This window comes from Trachypithecus francoisi, unplaced genomic scaffold (genome assembly GCF_009764315.1).
Source record: "Trachypithecus francoisi isolate TF-2019V2 unplaced genomic scaffold, Tfra_2.0 Lachesis_group5, whole genome shotgun sequence".
NCBI lineage: Eukaryota > Metazoa > Chordata > Mammalia > Primates > Cercopithecidae > Trachypithecus > Trachypithecus francoisi.
The window spans coordinates 72,484,811-72,501,403 of record NW_022681470.1 but is presented as its reverse complement, the minus strand read 5'-3'; the positions used below and the strand labels follow the sequence as shown (position 1 = coordinate 72,501,403).

At 37.2% G+C, this 16,593-nt stretch overlaps 1 long non-coding RNA gene across 1 annotated transcript; it reads left to right on the top strand.

Moving 5' to 3' along the window:
- Positions 1-1,012: 1,012 nt before the first annotated feature.
- On the top strand, positions 1,013-13,146 carry LOC117076156. The gene is made up of 3 exons (XR_004434259.1): positions 1,013-1,125; positions 6,765-6,775; positions 13,119-13,146. It is a non-coding gene; the product is annotated as an uncharacterized LOC117076156 (long non-coding RNA).
- The last annotated feature ends 3,447 nt before the right edge of the window (positions 13,147-16,593 follow it).

The following is a 16,593-nucleotide window of genomic DNA, read 5'->3' as shown; positions in this document are numbered from 1 at the left end:
CCTGTTCTCACCATGAGCCTCTGAAATCCCAGCAGGAGGAGAACAATCACCAAGGACACTGAAGTTTGCAAGGACAGCTGCTTAGAGAAGTGGTAGGGGCAGTAAGCCAGATGATATGGAGCCTAGAGGAATTGGTGCAGGAGCATCTGTAGTGGAGCACAACCAGGGATGGCCATTTTCCTAGGCTCAACTTGCTCCCATAGGAGATTTTAGTTCTGACCTCTGTAGGGTGGTCTTGCCCATCAGATGGAGCTAGTCCAACCTGAGCACCCCTTGGACTTCTGGGTTCTCCCAAGGCCCTACCCTGGTCACTCCTGGTTGTAGGCAGTCTTAGGTGCCCTGGAAGCATAGCTTCTGCACTGGTGGACCATGCCTGAGCAGCGGAGAGCTCCAGCAAAGCAACCCTTATGGCCACACACCAGTTTACTTGCCCCTTCTTCATACTGTAGCTTCCCAAGGACCCATGGCAACTCCACATATCACTTTGCTGGTGTATGTCTGCATGGATGGGTTTTGCTTTCTTTGTACCTCCCGTGTGTGTGAGTGCAGTCTGCCTCCCCTCTAGTCACCTGCCAATCACCATTGCAGATGGACCCTTGGTGGGCACAGAGCCAGACAACCCTGCCCCAACCAGGACCCCACCCTTGTGCTAACACTGTGCAGAGAACAGTGGATCAGATCCTCCCCTGCCCTGAGCAATTACTCCTGTTTGTGAGGCACAGAAAAGGCATCCAGACCTGTGCCTGCCAGTAACCCCCCCAACCCCCAGTCAACACTACCTCCAGCATGACCTGGCACACCAGTCACTAGCAGGCGTCCCACCCATACCTAGCTGTTCTGCCATCACTACTGTGGTGAATGCTGGCAAGGAAGCAGGCATTCCAGCCCCTGATAGCACTCTGCCACAGCCGCTGCACCTCGGCACTCCTGACTGCAACAAATTCCTAACTTCCAGGAGCCAGAGAACAAAGTTAGGGCCCAATACAAGTCCCCTTGTGTTAAAGCACCCACTCCAGAAATTGGGAGCTGAGTGTTGGCCACCTAAAATTTTCCAGAATTGAAGCCAGTCAGCTGAAATCACCTTACACTACAATCGAACCCTCAAGGTCATCAAATAGGATAAAAGTAAAAAAAATCAAAGGCCAGCAACCTCAAAGATTGAAGGTAGACAAACCCACAAAAATGAGAAGGAATCGGTGCAAGAACTGCTCCAATTCCCCAAAAATTCAAGAAGCTAGAGTACCTTCTTTCCTTGAAACAACTTCCAAACCTCTCCAGCAGGAGTTAACTGGGTTGAGATGGTTGAAATGACAGAAATAGAATTTGGAATATCCACAGGAATAAAGATAATTGAGCTACAGAAGTACATTGAAACTCCATCCAAAGAAGCTAAAAATCATTATAAAACAATACAGGAGCTGACATACAAAATAGTCACTATAGAAAAGAACATAACTGACCAGATAGAGCTGAAAAACACATTACAAGAATTTCATAATGCAATCACAAGTATTTAATAGCAGAATAGAACAAGTGGAGAAAAGAATCTCAGAGCTTGAAGACCAGCTTTTTGAAATAAAACAGCCAGACAAGAGTAGAGGACAAAGAATGAAAAGGAATAAACAAAACCTCTGAGAAATACGGGATTATGTAAACAGAACACATTTACGATTCATTAGTGTCCCTGAAGGAGACTGGAAGGATGGAATCAACTTGGAAAACATATCAAGATATCATCCATGAGAAGTTCCCAAACCTAGCTATAGAGGCCAACATTCAAATTCAGGAAATGCAGAAAACCCCAGTAAGATACTTCACAAGAAGATCATTCCCAAGACACATAATCATCAGATCCTCCAAGGTAAAAATGAAAGAAAAAAATGTTAAAGGTAGCTAGAGGGAAAGGTCAGGTCACATACAAAGGGCAGCCCATCAGACAACAGCAGACCTCTCAGTAGAAAACCTATAAGCCAGAAGAGATTGGGGGCCAATATTCAACATTCTTAAAGAAAAGAAATTCTAACCCAGAGTTTCATATTGGGCCAAATTAATCTTCATAAAGAAGGATAAATAAGGTCCTTTTCAGAAAAGAAAATGCTGAGGGAATTTATTACCACCAGACCTGCCTTACAGGAGCTCCTGAAGGAAGCATTAAATACGGAAAGGAAAGATCATTACCAGCACTACAAAAACACATTGAAGTACACAGACCAGTGACATCATGAAGAAATCACATAAACAAGTCTGCGAAATAACTAGCTAACATAAGGATGACAGGAACAAATCCACTCATATTCATAGTAACCTTAAATGTAAATTGGCTAAATGCCCCCAATCAAAAGATACAAAGTGGCAAGCTGGATAAAGGACCAAGACTCATTGTTATGCAGTCTTCTAGAGATTCATCTCACATGCAATGACATATACGGGCTCGAAACAAAGGGATGGAGAAAAATCTGCCAAGTAAATGGAAAACAGAAAAAAGCAGGGGTTGCAATTCCAGTTTCTGACAAAACAAACTTCAAACCAACAAAGATAAAAAAAAAAAAAAAGACAAAGAAGGGCATTATATAATGGTAAAGAGTTCAATTCAACAAGAAGATCTAATGATTCTAAATATATATGCACCAAACACAGCAGCACCTAGATTCATAAAACAAGTTCTTAGAGGTCTTTAGAGTGACTTAGACTCATACATGATAATAGTGGGAGATTTTAATACCCCACTGACAGTATTAGACAAATCATTTGGACAGAGAATGAACAAAATTGTTTAAGACCAGAGCTCAGCACTGGATCAAATGGAACTGATAAGATATCTACAGAACGCTCCAACCCAAAACAACAGAATACACATTCTTCTCGTTGCCACATAGCACATACTCTACAACTATGTGATCTTCAACAAATTTGACAAAAACAAGCAATTAGAAAGGATTCTCCACTTAATAAATGGTGCTGGGAGAACTGGCTAGGCATATGCAGAAGATTGGAACTGGACTCCTTTCTTACACCACATACAAAAATAAACTCAAGATACATTAAAGACCTAGATGTAAAACCCAAACCATAAAACCCTGGAAGACGGTCTAGGCAACATGATTCTGGACATGGAGCAAAGCTTTCATGGCAAAGACACCAAAAGTTATTGCAACAAGAGCAAAAATTGACAAATGGGATCTAATTAAACTAAAGTGCTTTTGCACGCAAAGGAAACTATAAACAGAGTGAAGAGACAACTTACAGAATGGGAAAAATATTTGCAAACTATGCATCCGACAAAGGTCTAATATCCAGCATTTATGAGAAGCTTAAACAAATTTACAAGAAAAAACAAATGACCCCATTAAAAAGTGGGCAAAGGATATAAACAGACACTTTTCAAAAGAAGACATATATGTGGCCAACAATTATATAAGAAAAAGCTCAATAACACTGATCATTAGAGAAATGCAAATCAAAACAACGAGATATCATGTCACACCAGTCAGATTTGTTTTTGTCATATTAGTAGAAGATCAGATTGTAGAGTATGTGCCATGTGGTGATGAGAAGAATGTATATTCTGTAGGTTTTGGCTATTAGTAAAAAGTTAAACAATAACATCCTGGTGAAGTAGTGAAGAAACAGAAACACTTATACACTGTTGATGGGAGTGTAAATTAGTTCAGTCATTGTGGAAGACAGTGTAGTCATTCATCAAAGACCTAAAAGCAGAAATACCATTCAACCCTGCAATCCCATTACTGGGTATATACCCAATGAAATATAAATTATTCTTTTTAAAGTCACATACACACATATGTTCACTGCAGCACTATTCACAATAGCAGACATGAAATCAACCCAAATGCCCATCAATGGTAGACTGGATAAAGAAAATGTGGTACATATACATCATGGAATACTATGCAGCCATAAAAAATGAGATCATGTCCTTGGCAGGGACATGGGTGGAACTGAAGGCCATTATCCTTAGCAAACTAATGAAGACAGAAAACCAAATAATGCATGCTCTCATTTATACATGACAGCCAAATGATGAGAACACATGGACACTTAAAGGGGAATAACACACATTGAGGCCTATCAGAGGGTAGAGAGTGAGAGGAGGGAGAAAATCAGGAAAAATAACCAATGAGTATTAGGCCTAATACCTGGGTGGTGAAAAAATCTGTAAAACAAGCTCTATGATACAAGTTTACCTTTGTAACAAACCTGCACATATACTCTTGAACTTAAAATAAAAGTTAAAATACATATACATATATGTACATGTATATATATACATATATATATAATTGAAAAATTAATGACAACTGAAAAGTCTAAAAAACTCCACTAATCCAAAAAAGCAAATTTTAATAACAGAGAACATAAAACAGGTGAGTCAAGCAGAAAACAAATAGTGAAATGTAAGACTTAAATTCAAATATAGCAAACCTTACTCTTGACTCCTTATAAGAAACAATTTAAAATAAGGACACCAAAATGTTGAAAGCAGAAAATAATGGAAAATATACTATGCAAACATAATAAAAATGAGTTTGACTTGGTTAGACTAAATGTCAGATGCAACAGATATTGAAGAAAAAGGACCGTTACTCAGGACAATTAAAACATTTGATAATGATAAAGTGTCAATTCATCAAGAAGATATAATAAACATTCATTTGTATCCAAGCAATATTTCCTCTTTCTGTATCTCTCTCTCTCTCCCTCTCTTTTTTTTTATTTTTTTAATTTTTATTATTATACTTTAAGTTCTAGGGTAAATGTGCATAACGTGCAGGTTTGTTACATATGTATACTTGTGCCATGTTGGTGTGCTGCACCCATCAACTCGTCAGCACCCATCAATTCATCATTTATATCAGGTATAACTCCCAATGCAATCCCTCCCCCCTCCCCCCTCCCCATGATAGGCCCCGCTGTGTGATGTTCCCCTTCCCGAGTCCAAGTGATCTCATTGTTCAGTTCCACCTATGAGTGAGAACATGCAGTGTTTGGTTTTCTGTTCTTGTGATAGTTTGCTAAGAATGATGGTTTCCAGCTGCATCCATGTCCCTACAAAGGAGGCAAACTCATTCTTTTTTATGGCTGCATAGTATTCCATGGTGTATATGTGCCACATTTTCTTAATCCAGTCTGTCACAGATGGACATTTGGGTTGATTCCAAGTCTTTGCTATTGTGAATAGTGCCGCAATGAACATACGTGTGCATGTGTCTTTATAGCAGCATGATTTATAATCCTTTGGGTATATACCCAGTAGTGGGACGGCTGGGTCATATGGTACATCTAGTTCTAGATCCTTGAGGAATTGCCATACTGTTTTCCGTAATGGTTGAACTAGTTTACAATCCCACCAACAGTGTAAAAGTGTTCCTATTTCTCCGCATCCTCTCCAACACCTGTTGTTTCCTGACTTTTTAATGATTGCCATTCTAACTGGTGTGAGATGGTATCTCATTGTGGTTTTGATTTGCATTTCTCTGATGGCTACTGATGATGAGCATTTTTTTCATGTGTCTGTTGGCTGTTTGAGTGTCTTCTTTTGAGAAATGTCTCTTCATATCCTTTGCTCACTTTTTGATGGGGTTGTTTGTTTTTTTTCTTGTAAATTTGTTTGAGTTCTTTGTAGATTCTGGATGTTAGCCCTTTGTCGGATGAGTAGATTGCAAAATTTTCTCCCATTCTGTAGGTTGCCTGTTCACTCTGATGGTAGTTTCTTTTGCTGTGCAGACGCTCTTTAGTTTAATTAGATCCCATTTGTCAATTTTGGCTTTTGCTGCCATTGCTTTTGGTGTTTTAGACGTGAAGTCCTTGCCCATGCCTATGTCCTGAATGGTATTACCTAGGTTTTCTTCTAGGATTTTTATGGTATTAGGTCTAACATCTAAGTCTCTAATCCATCTTGAATTAATGTTCGTATAAGGAGTAAGGAAAGGATCCAGTTTCAGCTTTCTACTTATGGCTAGCCAATTTTCCCAGCACCATTTATTAAATAGGGAATCCTTTCCCCATTTCTTGTTTCTGTCAGGTTTGTCAAAGATCAGGTGGCTGTAGATGTGTGGTATTATTTCTGAGGACTCTGTTCTGTTCCATTGGTCTATATCTCTGTTTTGGTACCAGTACCATGCTGTTTTGGTTACTGTAGCCTTGTAGTATAGTTTGAAGTCAGGTAGCATGACACCTCCAGCTTTGTCCTTTTGACTTAGGATTGTCTTGGCAATGCGGGCTCTTTTTTGGTTCCATATGAACTTTAAAGCAGTTTTTTCCAATTCTGTGAAGAAACTCATTGGTAGCTTGATGGGGATGGCATTGAATCTATAAATCACCTTGGGCAGTATGGCCATTTTCACAATATTGATTCTTCCTATCCATGAGCATCCCTGGGATGCAAGGCTGGTTCAACATTCGCAAATCAATAAATGTAATCCAGCATATAAACAGAACCAAAGACAAGACCCACATGATTATCTCAATAGATGCAGAAAAGGCTTTTGACAAAATTCAACAGCCCTTCATGCTAAAAACGCTCAACAAATTCGGTATTGATGGAACGTACCTCAAAATAATAAGAGCTATTTATGACAAACCCACAGCTAATATCATACTGAATGGGCAAAAACTGGAAAAATTTCCTTTGAAAACTGGCACAAGACAGGGATGCCCTCTCTCACCACTCCTATTCAACATAATGTTGGAAGTTCTGGCTAGGGCAATCAGGCAAGAGAAAGAAATAAAGGGTATTCAGTTAGGAAAAGAAGAAGTCAAATTGTCCCTGTTTGCAGATGACATGATTGTATATTTAGAAAACCCCATCGTCTCAGCCCAAAATCTCCTTAAGCTGATAAGCAACTTCAGCAAAGTCTCAGGATACAAAAATCAATGTGCAAAAATCACAAGCATTCTTATACACCAGTAACAGACAAACAGAGAGCCAAATCATGAAGGAACTTCCATTCACAATTGCTTCAAAGAGAGTAGAATACCAGGAATCCAACTTACAAGGGATGTAAAGGACCTCTTCAAGGAGAACTACAAACCACTGCTCAGTGAAATAAAAGAGGACACAAACAAATGGAAGAACATACCATGCTCATGGATAGGAAGAATCTCTCCCTCTCTTGTGTCTCTCTCTCTCTCAGTCCATGTGTGTTCATGTGAATATATATATATATATATATTCACATATATAACTATATATAATATAACTATATATAATATATATATAACTCTCTCTATATAATATATGTAACAGTTTTATATGTATATATTAGCTACTATGAGAGATATAAAGAAAAATTAAAATTTGTCTTAAGTGACATACATGAAATATTGTACATAAAACTGTAGAATAAGCATCATTGCCAAATGCCCATAAAACAAGTCTCGACACAGTTCTAAGAGTAGAAATTTGAAATTATAAACCTTAGAAAAATAGATCAGAAATAAAAGACATAATCTATAAATTACCAACATTAGCAATAAAAAGGGTAAATTACTGAATCTTAGAGAAATTTTAACAATAGAAAATATTTTGGACAACATCATGGTAATACATTTGACAATTTAAATAAAATGGACAAATTTCTTGCAAAACACAACATAGAAAAGTCAATGTAAGAAAAATATTAAAGGGTGAATAATTTAAAATTTATTGTGAAAATCAAATTTATAATGAAAAGTCCTGAAATAAAATTTTCAGCCCAGAAGCTTTGGTGGTAATTATTTCAAATATTTAAGACTGAAATAACACTGATCTTGTACCAATATTTCCATAAACAGAAAAAGGACAGATGAAACTTTTTTCAGCTCTTAAAAAATAATTCCAGTACAACTTTTATACAAACATCTAACAAGAAAATTGTCAGAAAATAAAATTATGAGGCAAACTCTGTAATACAGATAAAAAACACTGAATTTGGAAATAAAGGCATAGACAACTTAATTAACAAAACGATAGCAAAAAACTTCCCAAGTCTTGCAAGACATATAGACATCCAGATACAGTAAGCTCAATAGTTTCTGAATAGACTCAACCCCAAAAGTTCTTCTCCAGGGCACATTATAATGAAACGACTAAAAGACAAAGATAAAAATAATTCTTAAGAAAACAAGAGAACAGTATCAGGTGATATATGACACAATTCCCATCAGACCAATAGTGGATTTCTAAGCATAAATCTTACAGGTCAGGAGAGACTGAGATGACATATTTAAAGTGCAAAAAGAAAAAGAAGAAAAGTTACTGTACACCAAGAATATTATACCCAGTAAAGCAATCCTTCAAAAATGAAAGACAAATAAAGTCTTCTTGGATAAACAAAAACTAAGGGAATTCATCACCATCAGATCAGTTCTATAAGAAATGATTATGTAAGTTCTACATCTGGAAGTAAAAGGAAAATGTCTACCATCATGAGCATACACAGAAGTATAAAGCTCATTGGTAGAGAAGATTCACAAATGAGAAAGATAAAGGAGTCAAATGTCAATACTACCAAAAAAAAAAGTACCGAATCATAAAGGTGAACAATCAAAAAGAAAAGATAAAGGACATACAAGACAATCAGAAAGCAATTAACAAATGACAGAAGTTCTTACCTATCAATAACAAAATTGAATGTAAATGATTTAAATTCATCAACTAAAAGATATAGATTGTTAAATGGATAAAAAATTATAACCCAATTATATGCTGTCTACAGGAAACTTATTTCACTTGGAAAGACACACATAGACTAAAAGTGAAGGGATGAAAAAAAATTACATGCAAATGGAAACTAAAGACGTGCAGAAGTATCTATACTTATATATAAAAAAAAAACCCTGTAAGTCAAAAAACATAAAAAGAGACAAAGAAGAAGATTATTATATAATGATAAAGGGATCAATTCATTAAGAGAATACAGCAGTTGTAAATATGTGTGCACCCAACACCAGAGCATCCAGATTTACAAAACAAATATCAGTAGAGGTAATGAGAAAGACAAAATACAATTATAATTGGGGACTTTAACACACCACTTTCTCCAGTGGGCAGATCATTGAGACAGAAAATCAACAAACCAACATCAGATTGAATATGCACAATAGACCAAATAATCCAAACATATATTTACATACCTTTAATCCAACAGTTATAGAACATACACTTTTCTCACCGGCACATGGAAAATTCACCAGAATAGACCATATGTTATGCAACAAACCAAGTCTCAAAAAACTAAAAACATCAACATCTTATCAAGTACCTTCTCAGATCACAATGGAATAAACTAGAAACTAGTAACAAGAAAAACTTGAGAAACTACAAATACATGAAAATTAAACAATTTCTCCCAAACAACCATTGGTTCAATAAAGAAATTAAGAAGGAAATTAAAATATTTTTGGAACCAAATGGCAGCACAACATACCAAACCTATGGGATACAGCAAAATCAGTGCTCAGAAGGACATCTATAGCAATAAATACCTACTTCAAACAAATAGAAAGATTTGATATAAACAACTTAATGATGCATCTCAAGAAACTAAAAAAGCAAGAATAAGCCCAACTCAGAATTAATAGAAGGAAACAAATGATAAATATCAGAGTAAAATTGAATGAAATAAAGACAAACATAACACAAAGAAATCAATGAAACAAAAGTAAGTTCCTCAAAAAGATAAACAAAGTTGATAAACTCCTAAGTAGACTTACCAAGAAAAGAGAAGACTCAAATAAAATCAGAAATGAAAAAGAAGACATTACAACTGATAACATAGAACTACAAAGGATTATTAGAGACTACTATGAACAACAAAATGCTAATAAATTGGAAAGCCTAGAGGAAATGGATACATTCCTGGACACATACAACCTACCAATATTGAATCATAAAGAAATTGAAAACCTGAGTAGACCAACAATGGGTGATGAGACTGAATCAGTAATAAAAAAGTCTCTTAATGAAGAAAAGCCCAGGACCAGAGGACTTTACTGCTGAGTTTTATAAATAATTATTCTCAAATTATTCCAAAAAATTTCAGATAAGTAAATTTTTTCTAACACGTTCTACAAGGACAGCATTGCCCTGATATAAAAACCAGACAGATATAAAAAAAGAAAACTACCACTTTGGGAGACAGAGGCAGGCAGATCACCTGAGGTCAGTAGTTCAAGACCAGTCTGGCCAACGTGCTGAAAGCCCATCTCTGCTAAAAAAAAAAACACAAAAAACAAAAAACAAACAAACAAAAACGCCAGGCATGGTGGCAGGTGCCTGTAATCCCAGCTACTTGGGGGGCTGATGGGGAGGTGGAAGGTTGCAGTGAGCTGCAATCATGCTGCTGCTCTCCAGCCTGGGTGACAGAGTGACTCCGTCTCAAAAAATCCCTCCAAAAAACTGCAGGCCAGTATCCCTAATGAATATAGATACAGCAATCCTCAACAAAACACTAGCAAGCCAAATTGAACAATTCATCAAAAAGATGATATATCATGATTAAGTTGGATTCTTCTTAGAGATGGAAAGATGATTGAACACACACAAAATAATATATGTTATATATCACTTTAAGAGATTGAAGGACAAAAACAATATAATCATCTCAATAGACATAGAAAAAGCATTTGATACAATCAACATTTCTTCATGATAAAAACTCTCAATAAATTATGAATTGAAGGAATATGTCTCAACATAATAAAGGCTATATATGACAAACCTGCAACTAACATCATACTGAATAGGAAAAAGCTGCAAGTTTTTCCTGTAAGAACTGTAACAAGACAGGTATAATGCCCACTTTAATCACTCTTATTCAACATAGTACTGGAAGTCCTATCCAGAACAATCAGACAAGATAAAGAAATAAAAGAAATCCAAACTGGAAAAAAGAAAGTCCCTCTTTGCACACAACACAATCTTAACTTTATATTTAATAGTAAAATATTGGAAGATTTTCTGTGAAATCGAAGACTGTACACAACTTCTATTCAACACTGTAATAGAAGTCCCAGCCACTTGAGAAAAATAAGAAAGAAAATCAAGTAAAGTCAAAGAGAAATGAAGATGTTGTCATTTTCAATTGTAATGATTGTTTATGTAGACAATCCCAAGGAATCTATAGATAAACTGTTAGAGTTAAGTAATGGATTTAGAAACATTTGTGATATAAAGTCAATGTCCAAAAATCAGAGATATTTCTATATATTGGTAAACAATTCTTTAAGATGAAGCTTATGTTTTTTAATTATAAAAATTAGTTTTTAATATGAAAATTATAATTACCAAAGACATAAAAGTAATTTAATGAAAGAACTACAAGAACACAGAAGACCTGAAAACATTACTGAAAGAAACTAAAGAAGTCCTAAATACATGAAATAATATATTGCATTCATGAATAAAGTTGTTAAATATTACAATATATAATTTGTTGCTATGTTTATCTATAAACATAATGCAATCCCAGTGAAAATTACAGTCATTGTTTTAGAGGAAATATAAAGCTGATTAAAATTTATATCAAAAAGCAAATAATTGAGAATAGGCAAAGCAACTTTGAAGAACAAAGTTAGAAGACTTAAATTACTAGATATCTGGTCTCATTAAAATATATAATTATCAAGTGAATGGTACTAGCATAAGGATAGACAAATAAGTCAATGGAACAGAATGTGTAATTCAGCAACAGATCCACACATATTTGGTCACTTGATTATAGTCCAAATATTACCACAACAGTTGGCCTCATCTTTAATAGTGCTAGAACAACAGGCTATTCCTATGGTGAAATGAAGAACATTGATCTCTATTTCATACCAGCCATAAAAATGAAATTCAGGGAAAATGGCCTAATAGGAACAGCTCCAGTCTGCAGCTCCCACTGAGATTGACAGAGAAGGTAGGTGATTTATGCATTTCCAACGGAAGTACCTGGTTCATCACATTGGGACTGGTTGGACAGTGGGTGCAGTCCACAGAGGGCAAGCTGAAGCAGGATGGGGTGTCATCTCACCTGAGAAGTGCAAGAGGTCAAGGAATTTACTCCCCTACCCAAAAGAAGCCATGAGGGACTCAGCCTGAGGAATCATGCACTCTGGCCCAGATACTGTGCTTTTCCCATGGTCTTCACAATCCACAGACCAGGAGATTTCCTCTGGTGCCTACCCAACCAGGGCCCTGGGTTTCAAGCACAAAACTGGGCGGCTGTTTGGGCAGACATCGAACTAGCTGCAGAAGTTTTTTTTTTTTTTTTTTTTTTCTCATACCCTAGTGGCACCTGGAACACCAGTGAGACAGAACTGTTCACTCCCCTGGAAAGGAGTACTGAAGCCAGGGAGCCATGTGGTCTGGCTCAGCGGGTCCCACCCTCATGGAGCCTGGCAAACTAAGATCCACTGGCTTGAAATTCTTGCTGCCAGCACAGCAGCAGTCTGAGATTGACCTGAGACGCTGGAGCTTGGTGGGGGCAGGGGCTTCTGCCATTGCTGAGGCTTGAGTAGGTGGTTTTACCCTCACAGTGTAAACAAAGCCACCAGGAAGTTCGAAATGGTAGAGCCCACTGCAATTCAGCAAGGCCACTGTGGCCAGACTGCCAGATTTCTCCTCTCTGGGCAGTGTATCTCTGAAAAACAGGTAGCAGTCCCAGTCAAGGACTTATTGATAAAATCCCCATCTCCCTGGGACAGAGAACGTGGGGTAAGGTGTGGCTGTGGGTGCAGCTTCAGCATACTTAAACATCCCTGCCTGACAGCTCTGAAGAGAGCAGCCGGCCTCCCAGCACAGCATTTGAGCTCTGCTAAGGGTCAGACTGCCTTCTCAAGTGGGTCCCTGACCCCCATGTATCCTGACTAGGAGACATCTCCCAGTAGGGGCCAACAGACACCTCATACAGGAGAGTGCTGGCTGGCATCTTGGCAGGTACCCCTCTGGGACGAAGTTTCCAGAGAAAAGAACAGGCAGCAATCTTTGCAGTTCTGCCAGCCTCCACTGGTGATACCCAGGAAAACAGGGTCTGGAGTGGACCTAGAGCAAACTCCAGCAGACCTGCAGTAGAGGGGCCTGACTGTTAGAAGGAAAACTAACAAAGAGAAAGGAATAACATGTTCATTCAAAGACCCCATCCAAAGGTCACCAACATCAAACATCAAAGGTAGATAAATCCACAAAGATGGGGAGAAACCAGTGCAAAAAGGCTGAAAATTCCAAAAACCAGAATGCTTCTTCTCCTCCAAAGGATCACAACTCCTCACCAGAAAGGGAACAAAATTGGATGAAGAATGAATTTGATGAATTGAGAGAAGTAGGCTTCAAAAGGGGGGTAATAACAAACTCCTCAGAGTGAAAGTAGTATGTTCTAACCCAATGCAAAGAAACTAAGAACCTTGAAAAAAGGTTACAGGAATTGCTAATTAGAATAACCACTTTAGAGAAGAGCATAAATGACCTGATGGAGCTGAAAACCACAGTCCAAGAACTTTGTGAAGCATACACAAGTATCAATAGCTGAATCGATCAAGTGAAAGAAAGGATATCAGAGATTGAAGAACTATCTAATTAAATAAAGTGAGAAGACAAGATTAGAGAAAAAAGAATGAAAGGAATGAACAAAGTCTCCAAGAAATATGGGACTATATGAAAAGACCAAATCTACATTTGATTGATGTACCTGAAAGTGATGGGGAGAATGAAACCAAGTTGGTAAACTCTTCAGCATATTATCCAGGGGAACTTCCCCAACCTAGCAATACAGGCTAATATTCAAATTCAGGAAATACAGAGAACACCAAAAAATACTCTTTGAGAAGAGCAACCCCAAGAAACATAATTGTCAGAATCACCAAGGTTGAAATGAAGGAAAAAATGTTAAGGGCAGCCAGAGAGAAAGGTCTGGTTACCCACAAAGGGAAGCCCATCAAACTAAGAGCGGATCTCTCTGCAGAAACCCTACAAGCCAGAAGAGAGTCAAGGCCAATACTCGACATTCTTAAACAAAAGAATTTTCAACCCAGAATTTCTTATCCAGGCAAACTGAACTCCATAAGCAAAGGAGAAATAAAATCCTTTACATACAAGCAAATGCTGAGAGATTTTGTCACCACCAGGTCTGCCTTACAAGAGCTCCCGAAGGAAGCACTAAACATGGAAAGGAACAACTGGTACCAGCCACTGCAAAAACATACCAAATTGTAAAGACAATTGACACTATGAAGGAACTGCATCAACTAACGGACAAAATAACCAGCTAACATCATAATGATGAATCAAATTCACACATAGCAATATCAACCTTAAATGTAAATGGGGTAAATGTTCCAATTAAAAGACACAGACTGGCAAACTGGATAAAGAGTCAAGAACCATCAGTGTACTGTATTCAGGAGACCCATCTCACATGCAAAGACACACATAGGCTCAAAATAAAGGGATGGAGGAATATTTACCAAGTGAATGGAAAGCAAAAAAGAGCAGGAGTTGTAATCCTAATATCTGATAAAACAGACTTTAAACCAACAAAGATCAAAAGAGACAAAGAAGGGCATTACATAATGTTAAAGTGATCAATTCAACAAGAAGAGCTAACTATCCTAAATATATATGCACTCAATATAGGAGCACTCAGATTCATAAAGCAAGTTCAGAGAGACCTACAAAGAAACTTAGACTCCCACACAATAATAGTGGGAGATTTTAACACCCCACTGTCAATATTAGACAGATCAACAAGACAGTAAATTAACAAAGATATTCAAGACTTGAACAGAGCTCTGGACCAAGCAGACCTAATAGACATCTACAGAACTCTCCACCCCAAATCAACAGAATATACATTCTTCTCAGCACGACATCACACTTATTCTAAAAATGACCACTAATTGGAAGTAAAACACTCCTCAGCAAATGCAAAATAACAGAAATCAAAACAAAGTCTCTCAGACCACAGTGCAATCAAATTAGAACTCAGGATTAAGAAATTCACTCAAAACCACACAACTACATGGAACAATCTGCTCCTGAATGACAACTGGGTAAATAATGAAATGAAGGCAGAAATAAAGATGTTCTTTGAAACAAATGAGAACAAAGACACAAAGTACCAGAATCTCTGGAACACATTTAAAGCAGTGTGTAGAGGTAAATTTATAGCACTAAATGCCCACAAGAGAAAACAGGAAAGATCTAAATTGACACCCTAAAACCAAAATTAAAAGAACTAGAGAAGCAACAGCAAAGAAATTCAAAAGCTAGCAGAAGACAATAATTAACCAAAATCAGAGCAGAACTGAAGGAGATACAGACATGAAAAACTCTTCAAATAATCCATGATTCCAGGGGCTGATGTTTTGAAAAAATCAATAAAAAGATAGATGGCTAGCCAGACTAATAAAGAAGAAAAGAGAGAAGAATCAATTAGATGCAATAAAAAATGATAAAGGGGATATCACCACTTATCCCACAGAAATACTAACTACCATCAGAGAATACTATAAACACCTCTATGAAAATAAACTAGAAAATCTAGAAGAAATGGATAAATTCCTCGACACATACACCCTCCCAAGTCTAAACCAGGAAGAAGTCGAATCCAGGAATAGACCAATAACAAGTTCTGAAATTGAGGCGGTAATTAATAGCCTACCAACCAAAAAAAGTCCAGGGCCAGAGAGATTCACAGCCGAATGAAACCAGAGGTACAAAGAGGAGCTGGTACCATACCTTCTGAAACTATTTCAAACAATAGAAAAAGAGGGAATCCTCCCAAACTCATTTTATGAGGCCAGCATCATCCTGATACCAAAACCTGGCAGAGACACAACAAAAACAGAAAATTTCAGGCCAATATCCATGATGAACATCAGTGTGAAAATCCACACTAAAATACTTGCAAACTGAATCCAGCAGCACATCAAAAAGCTTATCCACCACAACCACGTCAGCTTCATAGCTGGGCTGCAAGGCTGTTTCAACATACACAAATCAATAAACATAATCCATCACATAAACAGAACCAATGACCAAAACCACATGATTATCTCAATAGATGCAAAAAAAGGCCTTTGACAAAATTCAACACCCCTTCATGCTAAAAATTCTCAATAAACTAAGTATTGATGGAATGTTTCTCAAAATAATAAGAGCTATTTATGACAATCCCACAGCCAATGTCATACTGAAATGACAAAAACTGGAAGCATTCCCTTTGAAAGCTGGCACAAGACAAGGATGCCCTCTCTCACCACTCCTATACAACATTGTATTGGAAGTTCTGGCTAAGGCTATCAGTCAAGAGAAAGAAATAAAAGGTATTCAAATAAGAAGAGAGGAAGTCTAATTGTCTCTGTTTGCAGATGACATGATTGTATATTTAGAAAACCCTATCATCTCAGCCCAAAATCTCCTTAAGCTGATAAATAACTTCAACAAAGTCTCAGGATACAAAATCAATGTGCAAAAATCACAAGCATTCTTATACTCTAATAGCAGACAAATAGAGAGCCAAATCATGAGTGAACTCCCATTCACAATTGCTACAAAGAGAATAAAATACCTTGGAATACAATTTACAAGGGATGTGAAGGACCTCTTCAAGG